We start from the raw sequence: 18,941 nt of genomic DNA, 5'->3' as shown, positions 1-18,941 counted from the left end.
AATAGGGCCCATAGGTTGTATCCATGCACGAGATGACTCAGTGTGGTTCGAATCACATCATTCTATTATGTTTCTGCTCACTTTATCCTCAAAGTGCAAATCTAAGATAACAGTCCATTAATGATGCCTCAGATTCCATGTGGCTTGCTCCTGTGTCTGACCAACCTAGCTAACCAACACCTCTGTGATTATTCATTCTTCGTGTCTAACCCTCCTTCATGCTAGGACCTTCTCTATGGTGGGCTCAATTGCCTCTGATTCAGGCTCGAGTAGTTCTGTCGCAACTTGCTCAACTGGACTAACTTGGGTTCTCAAGCTAGATTTATGGAAGATCGGGTGAACTCGGGATGACTCGGGTAAGTCTAGCTTATATGCAACCGTTCCCATCTTCCTTAGAATCTTAAATGGACTAAAGAAGCGATGCGCTAGCTTTTGGTTCTGAATGGTTCGAGATTTGCTGATATGGTTGGAGTTGAACATAGACACAATCGCCAACTTCATAGCTTATATCCTGGTGTTTGCGATCATACACTTGCTTCATTCGGTTTTGTGTCGCTATTAGGTGAAGTTTGAGCCGCTTAAGTACTTCATCTCGTTCCACTAGCATCTCATCTATGTTGGTTCGGTCAGATGCGCTCGGTCGGTCATAAGATCACAATATTGGCATGCATCCATAGACAGTCTCGAAGGGGGTCATCCCAATGGCGGTGTAGTGAGCTGTGTTGTATGAGTTGAGTCCCTTCCATGGTGGTTGCTCCCCTGCGAAGTGCTACGATCTGACCACATGTGTTAAGTCGAGTCGAGTCCCTTCCATGGTGGTTGCTCCCCTGCGAAGTGCTACGATCCGACTACATGTGTTAAGTCGAGTCGAGTCGAGTTAGTTACTTAGCTTTATCTTATTATTTTGAATTTCAAATAAATCGGATAATTCACATGTGGATCCGATCCGCTTGAGATTTCACTCCTATAAATAGGCGTGGACATATATTGATAATGATGAATTAAAGAAATATGAGTTTAGTCAAGTTATTATTTTCGTTCTTATCTTTTATCTAGCCGCTAGATTGCTTTATCTTTCTAGGAGTAGATCATAAGCTGTAAAAATATCACAACTTTCCAAATCCTAGCCACCTCCTACCTCTAACAGCCACCTACAATACGGCCATCCACCACCACCCTTTGCTATCTACCACTCTTCGACGACTGCCGCAATATCGGATATTTACCGTTCTATCCTATTCTGACCTATCTCTACTGTTTTATTTTTAACTTTTCATCTCAACCTTCGATTTAGGTGAAACTAGAGCTATTAGAACATGAACTCATGAAGCTGCTACCACTTAAATTTTCATAATTTTTTTATGTCCAAATTATTCCAGATCTAGTTTGTAACATTGGTATCAAAGTCGACTTTCCTTGGATGATGGTTAACACGTGATCCAAGACGAATGAGGAATGAACAAAAATAGAGGACTAGGAACTTGATAGGTCGCTACGGAACGATTCCTTCAAGATCTAGATTGATTGCAAGAAGCAGTCCGCGCAACCGAGAGAAAATATTCTCCCTTAGTCTGAAAATTACAAAATCAAGTGGAATCGATTCATAACTCCCTGATCTATGTTTTCTTGTATTTACGCCTTTCGCAGATTCGAACTGTATCAGGGATGAAATCATGATAAAGTGCGGATGATGGTGGTGGTGACGGGTGGAGTGGATGATAATGGAGATGAGGGTTGATGGTTGATGTAGTTTAAGGGATAACGATGAACAGGAAAAAGTGGTCGAGATCCCAAGGAAGAGGGAGGACTCGACAAATGAAGGAGATTAGAAGTTATGAGAGACCTTGCCAATGAAAGAGGTAGCTAGTTGGTGAAGAAAGAGGAGGGAGATTAGGGTAGAGAGACTAGAGAGGATAGAGAAGCAAAAAACTAATATTCATTAAGCATTATAATTTTGGTTGCCATCCACACCTTTATAGAGGCTAGCCATCAAGCCAAAATAATAATTATTAACCCTAATTCTAGTGGACTCCCGCTAATCGCGTTTGAGGTAGGAATTTGTCGAACGAACCTGATGTAGGCATTTGAACGTGCTCGACCGTGTTCGAACGCACATTTCGCGTTCTCTATTTTTGCGAACTTGGTGTAGGCGTTTGCAAAGGCGTTCAAACGTGCCTTCTTCTGCGTTCGAATGCGACCTATAGAAAATTTATTTTAATAAAAATAAATAACTAGTGCAATAAGAAAAGACTCTAACAAGGTGTATTAGCCCACCACGCTTCCCCCACCTTATCTTCAAGGTGTAAAGTCGGGGAAACACTCCAAGATGTCCGTCTCCAACTCCTATGTCACCTCATCGGATGGCTTGTCAAGCCACTCGACTAGAACCTCTATCTCTAATCTGGTATCATGACGTCGTCGGCGCCTAGCAAGTGTACAAACTGGCTATATGATCTCTGTCTCCTCTAATGGCTCCGGTAGAACTGATCCAATGACCTTATGATCTCCAATCTGTTCCCTAAGTAATGAAATATGGAAGACATGATGTACTCTCAACTCCTCAGGTAGCTCCAAACGATACGCAACCGGACCGATACACCCTAACACCTGAAATGGACCGAAGTAGCGATGTGCCAACTTCTAGTTTTACATTGGGCGCAAGGTCACTTGTTGATACGGTTGTACTCTCACGAACACCCAACTACTGATGTCGAACTCCTACTTCTGATGGTTGCAATGATAAACTTGCTTCATACGATTTTGAGTAAGTTTAAGATGGGCACGCAACCTCCTCAATGTGGCATCTCTATCCATCAAAGCTAAGTCCATCTCCGTCGGATTTGTAGACGCCACTGGGTTATAGGCACGTAATGTCGGAACCGTGCGCCTATACACCACCTCAAATTGAGTCATGCCAATGCTGTTGTGGTGGGCGGTGTTGTAAGACCATTCCGCCCACGGTAAGAACTCCAACCATCATCTCGCCATCTCTCCAACAAAGCACCGCAAGTACTGTTCAATGCTTCGATTGACCACCTTAGTTTGGTCATCCATCTGTGGATGGTAGGCCGAACTGAAGTTTAATTGAGTCCCCTGTAATCTGAAAAACTCTATCCAAAAGTTGCTCATAAATACATGATCATGATCCGAGACAATTGTGCATGACATGCCATGCAATCGAGTAACATTTCTAATAAAAATTTCAACTACTGACTTAGCTGAAAATAGATATGATAATACAAAAAAGTGCGCATACTTACTCAACTTATCAACCACTACAAAAATAACGAAATAACCACATACCAGTGGAAGACTTTCTATGAAATCCATAGAAATGTTTTCCCAGACACAGTCCGATATCGATAGGGGTTGAAGTAATCCGACCGGCTTCAATGTGGTTTGACAGACTTCGTAAGTAGAGACATAACTCCTCACATCTCGCCTCAATCCTGGCCACGTTCAACTCTATGATATCCTCCTATAAGTCCTTAAGACACCCTCATGAGTAACCTTTGGAGTTTGGTGAAAGTGCTCCAATAATTTCTGCCGCAATCCATCATCTATGGGCACCCGAATGCACCCGTTGTCTAGCAGCAAACTGCCTCGATTCTCCAACTCTGGATGGCGCTCCAAATGATCCAACACCTCTTGTAATAATCTCAAAACATCTAGATTAGATGTACATGCATATCTTAGCTCATCAAGAAAAGGAAAAGTAGGATAAGAATAGGCTGTGAGCTCGGCGGTATCGGGTTGGCGCGATATTTTGCATCCGTCGCTCTATTTTCTGTTTCTTTCTTGTATTGAATTTCATAATTATACTCTAGTAATTTTGTGACCCATCTTTGCTGTACCGGAGTGTGAATACGCTGTCCCATAAAGTATGGAAGGCTCCTTCGATTGGTTCAGATAATGAATCATCTACTAATCAAATAATGCGTTTATTTTGTCACCGCATGAAGAATTGCCAATATCTCTCTCTCTTAGGTCGATAATTGTTGGGATTTTTGTGATAAAGCCTTACTAAGAAAGGTTATGGGACGTCCTCCTTGCATTAGTATAGCTCCTATGCCAACTCTCGACGCATCACATTCCACAACGAACTCTTTGGTGAAGTTCAGTAGAGCTAGAACGGGTGCCATTGTCATTGTTGTTTTTAGTTTTTTAAAAATTGTAGTGGCTTCATTCGTCCATTTGAAAGAGTCCTTAGCCAAAGAAGTGAGAGGAATCCTCACAATCCTTGCCATACCCGGCGATGAAGCGGCGATAATATTTGGTTAGCCCCAAGAATCCTCGCAATCCTGTGGTGGAAGTAGGGACTGGCCAAGCAGTCATGCACGCCACATTTTGAGGATCCGCTGCCACTCCTACTGTGATGATGTGGCCTAAATACTCTACTTGCGGTACTCCCCATAGGCACTTAGACTTCTTAATCTTCAGCTGGTTTTGCTTCAACAAATTTAGCAAATCGTCCAAATGCTGCCTATGCTCTATTTCATTCCTACTGTACACCAAAATATCGTCAAAAGAATACCAAGACATACCTTCGCAGTAGAGGTCAAAAAATATCATTCATGAGGGCTTGAAAAGTAGCTAGAGCATTGGTGAGACCAAAGGGCATCACCCGAAACCCATAGTGCCCGTCCAGAGTTTGAAATGCAGTTTTGTGCACATCCGCCGGGTAAACTCTAATTTGATGATACTCGACCCTCAAGTCAAGCTTGCTGAATATGGTCGCCTTTGCAAGATCGTCTAGCAGCTCCTCTATGACCGGAATGAGATACCGATCCTTGACGATAATAGCATTTAGTGCTTGGTAGTTGACATAAAAACGCCACGTCTTGTCCTTCTTTCGCACCAATAGCACGGGCGATAAGTAAGAGATATGACTTAGTTGTATAAAGCTTTGCTCCAACATCTCGGCAACCATCTTGGAGATAACTTTCTTTTGCACATATGGATACTGATACAGCCTCACGTTCGCTGGTGCCGCCTCAGGCACAATCTCTATGCGATGGTCCATCGTACGCCTTGGTGGCAACTCCTTTGGCTTCTCAAATAGTCTATTAAATTTATTTAATAAATTAGACAAATCAATTGTAGTACCTTGACTCATTAGAGGCTCATCTCCTACTGGTCATAATTGAAGAAGATAGGCCAAATCACTTGCACAAGGCAGCCCCACCATTGGCTGCATCGCTAGAATCGACGGAGACCGAAAGCCATCAAACCGCACATCTTTGTTTCCTTAAATTTCATCCACCTGCTTTGGAAATCAAAAGTGATGGGTCCCAAACTCTGCAACCACTGAGTACTAAGGACAATGTCTGCTCCTTGCAGTGCCAACGGATACAAGTCCATAATGATGTCGTGTTCTTATACCCATATACCGACTCAGCGATACAAGCTCTCTACCCAAAGCTTTGTGCCGTCTACAATAGCAACGTCAAACCTCGTGGTCAGTTTAGCATCGAAGCCCAACTTCTTCACTAACCTCTCATATAGAAAGTTGTGTGTACTCCCAAAATTGATGAGGATGTGCACACAATGCTTTCTAACGAGTCCGCCCACCCGCAATATCCTCAGGGCAGAAGTACCTGAATATGCATGCATCGATATTTCTACTTGGATATCTTCTTCCATGCCCTCATCTACGGCTTCCTCATGGACCTCCTCTGAACACTCTTCATCACCAACAACCTCATTATCCTCCTCGAGACCGTTGATGAGCATCACACTCCTGATCGATTTGGAATACCGATGACCAAGGGTGAAACGTTCATCGCATCGAAAGCAAAGGCCCTTCGTTCTTTGCTCCTCCACCTGGGCAGGTGTGAGAGGGGGTCTTGTGCCTTCTCTAACATCGGAAGAGGGTCTCAAAGGTGGTCATGCTCTAGTTCTAGCAGCCACTGTCTTTGAACCCGCAGAGTTTCCAGCCGACGTTCTAGGCGCAAACCGTCCATCTTGGTTGCTCCAACTTGCTTTTGCTGCCATCTTAAGAGCCTTGTGCTTTTCTTCCATTCTCATGGCCTTCTCAAAGGCCTCCTTAAGAGTGGTAGGACAAAGAGCATGAACATCCGCATGTATCTCCTCTTGCAACCCTGAAATGAATGTGTTCATCAATGTCGGTTCGGGCCAAGGTGACTCGCAACGACTACTAACTCTTTCAAATTCTATTTGGTACTCCAATACGGTTATCCTCTGAACCATCTTGCTTAATATGGCAGTAAAATCTTCATATGCTGTTATCCCAAATTTGCGTGTAATCCTCCTATAAAAGTTAGCCCAACCGATTAATCCACCACCACGAATAGCCAATCGATATCAATGCAATGCCATTCCTTGAAGGTGAAAGCTTGCCATCTGGACCTTTGCATCCTCCGCTGTCCCTTGACAATCAAAGTATTGTTCCACTTGAAACACCCAATCCGTCGGATCACCGCATTGAAATTTTGGATAGTCCAAACATGCAGTTCTCCCTTGAATAACATTGTCGGGTTTGCGAAAGATCCTTGGTTCCGGTCTAAACCTTTATACTTGTTGATCTCCTTCTCTAAATCCTTGAGCATTATCGTGTTTGTCAAAGATCCTTGGTTCCAGTCTGAACCTTTGTGCTTGTTGATCTTCTTCTCTAAATCCTCGAGCATGCCCATCACCATCTCCGAAGGGATCAACATCATCCTCTAAGTGTAAATCCTCTTCATGAACGAAGCACACTCATACTGCATGCCTCTCGGGTTCCATCACCGCCGATCTTGGGTTGTGTATCGAAGGTGGGGGATGATGTATGGAAATAGGTAAAAAATGATTATTGACATTAACATGTCGTACTTGGACCTGTGGGGTATCGATTTGGTGTGGTCCCATCGCTGGTCTTTCTTGAGGCACCGATCTTCGTCGTGGGGATGACGAAGACATGGTTCATGATATATTCCTTTAAAGCATTATGATCATTTTGCATTGAGTCAACCCTACACAGCAATGTTTGAAATATGCCCCTAAGTTTATCCGCCAAGCCCATGTTCACACCCATGGACATTGGTTGACTCGCTCCTACTGTGGCCACCTTAAGGGAATCGACCTCTCGGTTAGGGTTATCGTGGATTGAGTCTTCCCTTGTTGGTATGCTCTCCATTGATCTTCTTATTGATGCTATCTTCCTTGTTTCCACCATTAATGGAGGTCTGAGATTAACCTGGCTTTGATATTAATGATAGGTCGCTACGGAATGATTCTTTCAACATCTAGATTGATTGTAGAAAGCAGTCTGCACAACCGAGGGAAAATATTCACCAAAAAATATTTCGCAGTTAGAAAATTATGAAACTAAGTGGAATCGATCCGTAACTCCCTGATCTACGTTTTTCGTATTTAAGTCCTTTGTAGATTCAAATTACAACTAGGACGAAATCATGATAAAGTGCGGATGATGGTGGTGGTGACAAGTGGAGTGGATGATAGGGTTATGGATGATAACGGAGATGAGGGTGGATGGTTGATGTAGTTTAAGGGATAAAGGCGAACGGGAAGAAGTGGTCGAGATTCCAAGGAAGCGAGAGAACTCGATAGATGAGGAAGATTAAAAGTTAGAAGAGACCTTGCCAATGAAAGAGGTGGCTGGTTGGTGAAGAGAGAGGAGGGAGATTAGGGTAGAGAGACTAGAGAGAGGATAGAGAAGCAAGAAACCAATATTCATTAAGCATTATAATTTTGGCTGCCATCCATACTTTTATAGAGGCTAGCTATCAAGCCAAAATAGTAATTATTAACTATAATTCTAGTGTACTCCCATCGATCGCGTTCGAATGCACAAAAGACGCTCTCTATCAATGCGCATATGATGTAAATGTTCGAATGCGGTGTTTGAACATGCCCGACCGCGTTCGAAGACACATTTCGTATTCTCTGTTTTCGTGAACCTAATGTAGGCGTTTGCAAAGACGTTCAAGCACACCCTATAGAAAATTTATTTTAATAAAAATAAATAACTAATGCAACAAGAAAAGACTCTAACAAGGTGTATTAGAACTCATCTTTGTTCCTGTGGGTGTTTCACTAGCATCACCGCCATCTCTAGCAACCATCAACGATGAGCCACCGGCGTGGGCAAAGGCATAGGTAGAGTCCATGAACTCATTATGAGAATCATCGAAGAGAGCCACGAAAAGATCCAAGAGGGTTGAGAAGGCAATCCAAGCCTTGACGGCCGTTTTTCTAGCCTAGCACAGTCACTCCGCACTGCTACCACCATTGGCCACGATGGAATTCGACCGCCCATGGCAAGAAAACCCAAGCCGTGAGGGAGGGGGTGAGCCAGCGAAAACTGTGGCCTCGACCCCTCCTCCTGCCACAGTGGAGGTCCCTCCACCACCGTAGATCCTCACAGCCACCGCAGCGACGTCAGAGTAGCCAATAGAGATGGTCCCCGAGTCGTCTTCCCTACCCACGGTAGAAGCTAGGGCCGAAAATTCTAGCCTCCCACCAAAAGGCATCTGGTCGCTCCCGGCTCCCGCTACCACGTCTAGTCCCTTCCATAGGACCCCCACACTCGAGCCCAGGCCATTACTCACATCGACACTGGCTGGAAGACCGCCAGCGAAGACAGTTTACGTTGCAGCAAAACCGTGATAGGTTGCCGCATGTCTGGCATTCCAGCGACCACCGATGGCCATGGTTGGCTCCCATTGGCCAACTACAAGACCGTGGTGGCTACCGTAGTCGCCGGCGACCATCGCATGGTTGAACCCGACGGCCACACTCGCGGCGATATTGCCCGAACGAAGCTACATCGAGGTGGCTTCCATAGGCCTCGCCGCCGTCGAGGCTCAATGGCAGTGAGACTACGACCACCAGCTATAGCCATCGGGGGTTGGGGGACCTACCGGCAAGGCGCCATGGCCACTATTGCAGCCAATTGAGCCCGAGGTTGATATTTGGCTTCCACTGTTGCTTGCTGCCGGCGACCCACGACTGAATCCAGCTGCCGTCGCCCCCCATGCAACCTATGGCGGCACCCCTAGGCCGAATTACAAATTCTGCTCTAGGGTTAGGTTTTTAGGTATTGATTGGGAGAGATGAAGTACACGTTCTTGAGGCGTGCTAAATTTTCACGATTTGGTTCGATCCACTTGTGCAAACTAGTTAGGAGGCCATGAGCATGACTTGGAGCTTGAGGACAATTAGTGGAACGAATTGATGGGCCCGCACTATCGGACTGAGTCGTATCTACATGCAGACCCATGGGCTTATGAGCACGATGTAAATCATAAGAATCCAGCTTGTGTACTAGTCACCTTGAGGATAAGGTGTTGGAAGCGTGGTGGATTATTACGATTTGACCATATGGGTTAAGTTGAGTCAAGTTAGTTACTTAGCTTTATCTTATTATTTTGAATTTTAAATAAATTGGATAATCCGCATGTGGATCCGATCTGCTAGGAATTTCACTCCTATAAATAGGAGTGGACATGTGTTGATAATAATGAATTAAAGAAATCAACCAAGTTATTATTTTCGTCCTTATCTTTTATCTAGTCATTAGATCGCTTTATCTTTTTAGGAGTAGATCATAGCTGTAGAAATATCCCAACTTTCCTAACCCTAGCCACCTCCTACCTCCAGCAGCCACCTTACAATAAGGCCATCCACCACCACCCTTAGCCATCCGCCACCCTTTGACGACCATCGTAACATTGGATATTTATCATTCTGTCCTATTCTAACCTATCTCTACTGTTTTACTTTTAACTTTTCATCCCGACCTTCGATTTAAGTGAAACTAGAGCTATTAGAACTCTAACTCACGAGGCTGCTACCACCTAAATTTTCATAATCTTCTTACGTCCAGATCAGTCCAGATCTGGTTCGTAACATGAAGCATCACAAATATTGCTCAAGACAGTGATTAACAACTTCAGATTGCCCGTCGGTTTGCAGATGATATGCTGAGCTCATTTTCAATTCAGTACCTTGCTGCTTAAAGTATTCTTGCCAAAAGTGACTCATAAAAATTGGATCCCCATCTGAAACTATTGACCTCGGCATTCCATGCAATTGGGCTATTTCCTTCACAAAAATTTTGACTACCTTCTTTGCAGTATACGGGTGCACTAGAGCTTAAAGTGAGCACTCTTTGTCAACCGATCGACTACCACCATTAACTCTGTATGTCCTTTGACCTATGGAAGTCCTTCAATAAAGTCCATCACCACATCTTTCCAAATTTGCTCTAGAACGGGTAGGGATTGCAGCAGCCCCATTGGTTTCACTGAGTGACAGATTTCACATGCTCAAATATAGGACATCACTTCTTTTCTCACTCTTGCCCATACACAATTTTGTGTTGACCTCTTATAGGTTTTGAAGGTTCCCTCATGCCTCGCCATAGGAGTGTTGTGGAAGTGGCAAATTAAAGTCACTTGTAGTTTGGGTTCTATCAGTACCCGTACTCGCCCTCGGTCTAGTAATAGATCGTCCTTCACATCTAACTCGGGATAGCTAGCTAGTTCTTCCTCCACTTTCTTCATGAGTTCCATCATCTCTGGATCTTCCACACATCCAGTTCTTATCTCTGAAAGAAAAGGAAAGATCGGGATAGAAATCATGGCGAGGTCGGACAGTTCAGGTTCTCGCGATAGTACATCAGCGACTCGATTCTCAGTCCTCTTCTTGTACACTAATTCACAGTCATAGCCTAACAACTTTGTCACCCACCATTGTTGTGCAAGAGTGTGAATCTGTTGTCTAAGGAAGTAGAGAAGACTTCGCTGGTCAATACGCACCACGAATAATGGCTAGCATCTCTCGCTCATATGTAGACATCATCTAGTTCTTCATCGACAATGCCTTGCTCATGTACGCCACAAGCCTCCCTTCTTGCATGAGGAAAGCCCCAATTCTAGTCCCCGACGCGTCACACTCCACCACAAAAGATTTGGTGAAATTGGGTAACGCCAAGACCGGCGCTGTGGTCATTACCTTCTTCAATTCTTCAAATGCCTTTGTTGCTATCTCGGTCCACTGAAACTCCCCCTTCTTCAGTAGTGATGTCAAGGGGGCGGTGATATTACTATAGTTGGCAACAAATCGGCGGTAATAGCCCGTCAATCCAAGGAAGCCCCGCAGTTCTTTCTATGTCTTTGGAATTTGCCATTGCACCATGTTCTGCACCTTGGTGGGATCGGCTTCCACTACTTCACCTTCAGGTCATTGTCTTTCAAAATTTGTAATACTTCACGAAGGTGAACAAGATGCTCCTTTCATGAACTGTACACAAGGATGTCATTGAAAAGACAAGTACAAACCGCCTCAATAGTGCCTTGAAGACGTCGTTCATCAACCCTTGGAAGGTGGAGGGGGCATTAGTGAGTACAAAAAGGCATGACCTTGAACTCATAATGCCTGTCATGTGTGTGAAATGAGGTCTTGTACACATCATCGGGTCTTACTCATATTTGGTGATAGTTGACTCGCAAGTCTAACTTGCTGAAGTAAGATGCCCTCGAGAGCTCATCCAAGAGTTCCTTAATGTTAGGAATATAATACCTATCCTTCACCGTGATGGCATTGGGTGCACAATAGTTTACGCAAAATTGTCATGTTCTATCCTTCTTTTGCACTAAGAGCATTAGTGATGAGTATGAGCTCCAACTCGGTTGGACAATTTTGTTGTCCAATGTCTCCTTGACAAGCCTTGTAATCTCTTCCTTTTGTACAAATGGATACTGGTAAGGCCATACATTAGTCGGCTCAACTCTAGGAATAATCTCAATGTGGTGGTCTCGAGGTCAAGCTGGCATGCAGCATGGTTCTTCAAACACCTTGCTGAATTTCTTCAGTAAGGCGGACAGATTGGCTGGTACTTCTTCTTCCTTTGTATGGTCTACTTGACTCTAGATTAATTACGTTAGAATTCCATGGCACTCAGCCCTTGGTAGTCCCACCATCAGTTGATGTTGGGCTCCAAGTCGTGGTCAAATTCCGTCTAACCGCACTCGTTTGCCACTTCGTTTAAAATTCATCCACATTTCTAAAAAGTCAAAGGTCACGAGGCCCAAACTTTGCATCCATTGAGTCCTCAATACAATGTCAATCTCTCGTAAGGCTAAGGGGTGAAGATCCAAGATAAAAGAATTGGCTTGAATATTCAAAAGAACCCCTTAGAGTACCCCGTTCGCCCAGAGCGTCGTGTCGTCTCCCAAAACTACATCAAATCTAGAGGTAGCTTCTATAGCCATTCCTATCTTCTTGACCACACGTTCATCCATGAAGTTGATACGATTCAAACTTCACCGATGTTGTCTCGAGCATGGATATACTTTAGGAGTGTCTTTGTTTCTTATTTTAATGTTTAATTTCCAAGAAAATAAGTTTTCTGTAAGTCGTGTCGAACACAGGTGGAGTGCGTTAGAACATGGTTGTGAACGTGGTTGTGAGAGTGTGCATTGTGCGTTTGAACGCCGCATTCGAACGTGCTGTGAATGCCTGCATCGCGTTCGCAAATCCAGAGAAGTAGAAAACAGGCACGTTCGGTCACACGTTCGAACGCCTGCATCGCGTTCGCAAATCTAGAGAAGAGCGAACTTGGTGCGTTCGAAATGGATCGGGCACGTTCGAACGCATTCAGCGAAAATGTATTGTTTAGGGTTAATTTTGAATTGTTTGGTTAGCCTCTAAAGGATGTGGATGGCAACCAGAGAGTCATTATTGAAGAATTGAGTTTTTGCCTTGCCTCTTTTTTCTTCTTCGCTCTCGTTCTCTCAATCCCAAGTGACGCCGCTTCTAACCTCCCTTAATCGGCCAATCACCCTAGACTCTTAGGGGCGGCCCTCTCCTCCCCCTTCTTTCAATCTATTCAACAATTACCCTAACCCTTCCATCAACCATAACCCTTCCACCACCACTTTTCACCGGTGCCACCCCATTAACGCTAGTCCTCCTCCAACCACCATCACCTAGGATCTCGTGCCTCCATCCATGGATCCTGATTAGACCACCCTGATGTTCATCCACTATTCAGATGATATCTTGAGATCCCCACATTTGATTCACCTGAAACTTGATTTTTTGGAAAGCTCTTTTCTGAGGCTATAACATATCTAAATTTCACATCGATCCGACAACGACATCTTTCGGGATCTTATCATAAAATTCCATGCCAGATCTAGTCCAAATCAGAGAATTGGAAGAGATCGAACCTTAGCCTAAGGGGAGATCGTATCAACTTGGTATCAGAGCCACCGTTCCTCGGACATGCACTTCCTATGATGACAACTAGAGCCATGGCTGCACGGCGAGACGAGGAAGAAGAGATCCTCCCAATAGAGGAGGGGTAAACAGTTGCGAGGACTTCCACCCGCGGAACCGCTCAATCTAATCAGAATACGAAAAAACCTAGAGGTCAAGCCGTGTTGGGGTCTCTTTCCGAACAAATGACCATCAACAACCAGATGATGATGGAGATGATGCGGGAATTATGAGCGACTATGGAAGCCATGGCGAACGGGAATGCACCATCGACCCCATGACGTGAGTCTACTTCTATGAACCCATCACCGCCGGTTCAGAATTTGCAACCACAAGAGCCGCTATTGCCACCACCCAATGGGCAGAGGCAAGCAAAGATGGTTCCACCAGGCCCAGTTGCAGGTGAACCCATCTGACGAGCAAACCACTATGGAGACCACTTTGGAGATCAAGATCCGTGGGTGGGTCAATACGATCCAGAACCACGGCGAGTTAATCAAAACCGAAGGAGGGATTATCAACCCTTCATGGTGCATCCTCCTCCGGTTAGACAAGGACTTGGACATGATTCGGAATGAGACAACGGCATCCGTGGACAAATCGTGCGTCTTAAATTCTCCAAGTTCAAAGGTGGCGATCCGATCGATTGGTTGTATAGGGCGGAGCAATTCTTCGCATGCCAAGGTACGATGGAAGAATACAAGGTGACACTTACGAGCTTCCACCTTGAAGATGCAGTGCTTCATTGGTTTCGAGTAGCCAATGCCAATGAGGCTATCAAAACTTGGGCTGAATTTTGTGCTGATATCATGCGGCGATTTGGAGCGTCGAGATATGAAGATTTTGATGCTCTCCTCTCAAAGACGGTGCAAAAGACTACGGTTGGGGCATACCAAGAAGATTTTAAAAGAATAAGTAGCCGATGTCATCCACCATGGATGGATCAGCAACTTCGTAGCACCTTCATCTTCGGGCTGCGGGGAGACATACAAGCCGATGTGAGGGCTTTAAAGACCTAGAACCTTAAAAGAGGCATTCGAAGATGCGGTGCTCATGGAAGACAAACACGGGGCTATGAAATTACACCTGAAATAGAATTGAACGAGCCAAGGAAGCCGCAATCAAGCTCAACCAACCATACTAGCGGAAAATATTACTAGAAACCAAGAACCGCTACTGCGATGGTGCCTCCTTGAGCACCCTTAAAGCCATCCCAAGATGTGAAGTACGCACCTAGAGGTCGGGGACGAGCACTCACACCTGCTCAAGTGGAGGAACGAAGGGCCAAAGGACTATGCTTTCATTGTGATGAGAAGTTTGTGCCCGGGCAGCGTTGCGCTAAACCGATGGGATTGGTGATGCTAATCGACGGATTGGAGGAGGCTGAGGACGAGATTGTAGATGAAGATGAAGGTGTGGCTAGACATCAAGGAGAAGTAGCTAAGGAGCAACTCGTGAAGGATATGATAGCCAAAATCTCTCTCCACGTCTATTCAGGGATAGTCGTGCCAAAGACTTTATGGGTGAATGGAGTAGTTAAGAAAACCACAATGAGAATCTATCGACACTGGGTCTACCCACAACTCATTGACAAGAAGCTCCTTAGGAAGATTGGGCTCGAGTCGGAACCCACGGAAGGATTCGATGTGACGATTGGAGATGGCACCACATTGCGAGCAGATTTTATTTGTGGAGGTGTGGAATTGAAGGTGCAAGGCCAAACTTTCTCGTTGGATCTTTATTTGTTGGCCTTACGAGGTGCCGATATTATTTTGGGGACTCAATGGCTTCAAAGCTTAGGGCCTGTAACATTTGATTTCTCAAACCTCACATTGACATTTCAGAGGAATGGTCGAAGGGTGCTACTGGATGGAAATCAACCGCAGCAAGGGTCAACATTGCAACCACTTGTGGGCTTTCCTTTTACAGGGGACTGAGCTCTACTATTGCAAATGGCTGTTGTTGAACTAGAACATCCACCACCAAGGAAAATAGCCATTGACATGCAAGAGTTGATGCAGGAGTTCCAGGATCTCTTCAAGGAACCCCGAGGACTACCGCCGACCTGTCGGCATGACCATCACATCCAAATCATTCTAGGGGCTGAACCAGCAAATGTCCGACCTTATCGGTACCCGCATGTCCAGAAGGAAGAGATCAATAAATTGGTGGTGGAAATGCTCGAGCAAGGGATTATTCAACTGAGTAGAAGTGCCTACTTGTCGCCGGTGCTGCTGGTTCAGAAGAAAAAACAAAAGTTGACGGTTTTGCGTCGACTACCGATCCTTGAATGCAATTACCGTCAATGACTGGTATCCAATACCGGTGATCGAGGAGTTGCTGGAGGAACTCACAAGGTCAGCTTACTTCAGCAAACTTGACTTAAGAGCGGGGTACCATCAAATCCGCGTCGACCCGGAAGATGTGCACAAAACGACGTTTCGAACTAACGATGGCCACTATGAGTTTCGAGTCATGCCGTTTGGGCTCACCAATGCACCAGCCACTTTCCAAGGGCTGATGAATGACCTTTTCCGCTCACTCTTGCGTCGGTACGTGCTCGTCTTCTTTGACGATATTTTAGTGTATAATAGGGATTGGATTGAGCACTTGCGGGGCATGTGCGGGAGGTAATAAATATCTTGCGACAAAACTAGTTAAAAGTCAAGATGAGCAAGTGTCTTTGGGGAGAGCCACGAGTGGAGTACTTGGGGCATATAATCTCAGCAAGAGGAGTTGAAGCCAATCTAAGCAAGATCAAGAATATGGTGGACTGGCCGATTCTTACTAATCAGTGGGAATTGAGGGGATTCTTTGGGTTGACGGGGTACTACCGGTGATTCATTGCCAACTACGCTAGCCCCGCTGACCTCCTTACTCAGAAAAGGTGGGTTTCAATGGACAGGCAAGGTGACGGAGGCCTTCGAAGCCTTGAAGATAGCTATGTCTACCGCTCTGGTTCTAGCACTACCGGATTTCAGCAAGCCCTTTGTGGTGGAATGCGACGCTTCGGGTGAGGGCATTGGAGCAGTTTTGATGCAAGAGGGCAGACCCGTGGCATATATGAGCAAGGCATTGTCAAACCAGTCACGACAGCTATCCACCTATGAGCGTGAAATGCTAGCGATTCTATACGCCGTCACCAAATGGCGACCCTACTTGATTGGCCAACAGTTTACTACCCGCATGGACCAGCGTAGCTTACCCTACTTCATGGAGCAACGTGTGCATACATCAGCCCAACAACGGTGGGTCATGAAACTCCTTGGGTATGACTACAAATTAGTCTACAAAAAGGGGATCGAGAATTGAGCGGCCGATGCCCTTTCGCGCCAACCGGACATAAGTGAGCTTGCCTCTTTTTCAGCACCAACATTTCCTCTATTTTTAGATATGTGGGGAACCAATGCAGAAGATCATACCATGAAGGAGCTTGAGTCAGAGTTCAAAGATCGCTTCCCAAATTTCAAACCTTGAGGACAAGGTTGCGGAAGCGTGGTGGATTGATACGATTTGGACTTCACTGATGTCGTCTCGAGCATGGATACACTTTAGGAGTGTCTTTGTTTCTTGTTTTAATGTTTAATCTACAAGAAAATAAGTTTTCTGTAAGTCACGTTCGAACGCGGGTGGAGTGCGTTTGAACGCATTTGTGAACGCGGTTGTGAACGCGGTTGTGAGAGTGTGCATTGTGCGTTCGAATGCCGCGTTCGAATGCGCTGTGAACGCCTGCATCGCGTTCGCAAATCTAGAGAAGTGGGAAACAAGCACGTTCGGTCACGCGTTCGAACGCCTGTATCGCGTTCGTAAATCCAGAGAAGAGTGAACTCGGTGCGTTCGAACACGATCGGGCGCGTTCGAACGCGGTCGACGAAAATGTATTTTTTAGGGTTAATTTTGAATTGTTTGGTTAGGCTCTAAAGGATCTGGATGGCAACCAGAGAGTAATTATTGAAGAATTGAGTTTTTGCCTTGCCTTCTTTATCTTCTTCGCTCTTGTTCTCTCAATCCCCGGTGACGCTGCTTCTAACCTCCCTCGACCAACCAATCACCCTAGACTCTTAAGGGCGGCCCTCTCCTCCCCCTTCTTCCAATCTATTCAGCACTTGCCCTAACCCTTCCATCAACCATAACCCTTCCACCACCACTTTACACTGATGCCACCCCATTAACGTTGGTCCTCCTCCAACCACCATCACCTAGGATCTCATGCCTCCATCCACAGATCTTGATCAGACCACCCTGACGTTCATCCACTAATCGGATGATATCTCGAGATCCCTACATCCGATTCACTTAAAATTTGATTTTTTGGAAAGATCTTTTCTAGGGCGACAACATATCCAAATTTTACGTTGACCTGACAGCGGCATCTTTCGAGATCTTATTATAAAGTTTCATGCCAAATCTAGTCCAGATTAGAGAATTGGAAGGGATCGAACCTTAGCCTAAAGGGAGATCGTATCAGAAGTTGTGGGTACTCCCTGTGTCGATGAGGATCCTTATTGTTTGATTCTTCACGGTATTGTTGATTCGAAGTGTCCTTGGTGTATTAGCATCGGTGTAGGCATGCATGGAGATCTCGGTGTGGACCTCCTCGCTGCTCTCCAAGGCCTCCTAGTTTTCCACCAAGTACTCTAGTTCATCTTCCACCACTTTCTCTTCGTCCACATCCTCTGCTTCGTCCAACACCATCACCATTAGCCGCCGATTAGACAAATTTGTGCCTGGGAGTGAATTGTTTATCACAATAAAAGCATAGCTCTTTAGCTCTTCTTTCTTCAACATGGGCTAGGGTGGGTCTTCTCATGGTAGCTCGGGGAAATCCCCTCACCTCTAGTTGTGGCCGTGGAAGCAACTTGCACCTGTTGTCCTCGGTGGAGCTACCGACACATGATGTGTGGCTGTAGTTTGCTGAGGCACTCCTCTAAACTCCGTGGTGCTCCAGCCCCCTTTTGCTGCCAACCGAAGCTCTTGAAACTTCTCTTCCATCAATTGAGCTGTTGCAAAAGTCTCAAGCAATGTGGTTGGTCGAGCAGCCTTCACTTCGACTTGAATGTCCCGCCTAAGGCCACTAATGAACATGCTTTTGAGTTGGGAATCTGACTAAGCCCGCACTCGATTGCTAACACACTCGAACTCCTCTTGATATGCTGTCACCGTAGTCCTTTGGGTTAGCTTGGTGAGAGTAGCTTGGAAATCTTCATAACTGGACCTGACTCAAATAGCATTAGAGAACTCCTCTCACGTTCAATAGGGCTGAGCTTGGTTCGTTGGTACCATCAGATAGCAGTGTTTTTGAGATAAAAAGATTCTAACAACACCTTTTAGGCATTAGATGTTCACTGGTACTCAAAGACTTGGTCCGCTCGATAACCCAATCGAGAGGATCTCCTCTGTTGAAGGGTGGGAAGTTGAGGCGAATAGTCCCTGCACGGATGCCACGTTGTTCTTCTTCATATCGGTTGGGCCTTCTTTCCCTTGGGTTTAATCCAACATCACTAGGATGATATCGAGGGATCGTTGGTTCTTCATAATCCGCCCACTCATCATCGTCATCGTGGGGAGGTGGGTCTGGTGCTCAATAATCACAGTGAAAAGTCGGCGGTGGTACGTTGCGCCTTTTAGGTGATGTTGGTAGTAAGGGCCCCCTAGCGTGACCACCCATGAGGTCTTCATGATCTTCCACCTGTTTG

Source organism: Typha angustifolia, chromosome 12, assembly GCF_048772165.1.
Source record: "Typha angustifolia cultivar Huaian chromosome 12, ASM4877216v1, whole genome shotgun sequence".
Taxonomy (NCBI): domain Eukaryota; kingdom Viridiplantae; phylum Streptophyta; class Magnoliopsida; order Poales; family Typhaceae; genus Typha; species Typha angustifolia.
Note: the sequence above shows the minus strand (reverse complement) of the source record.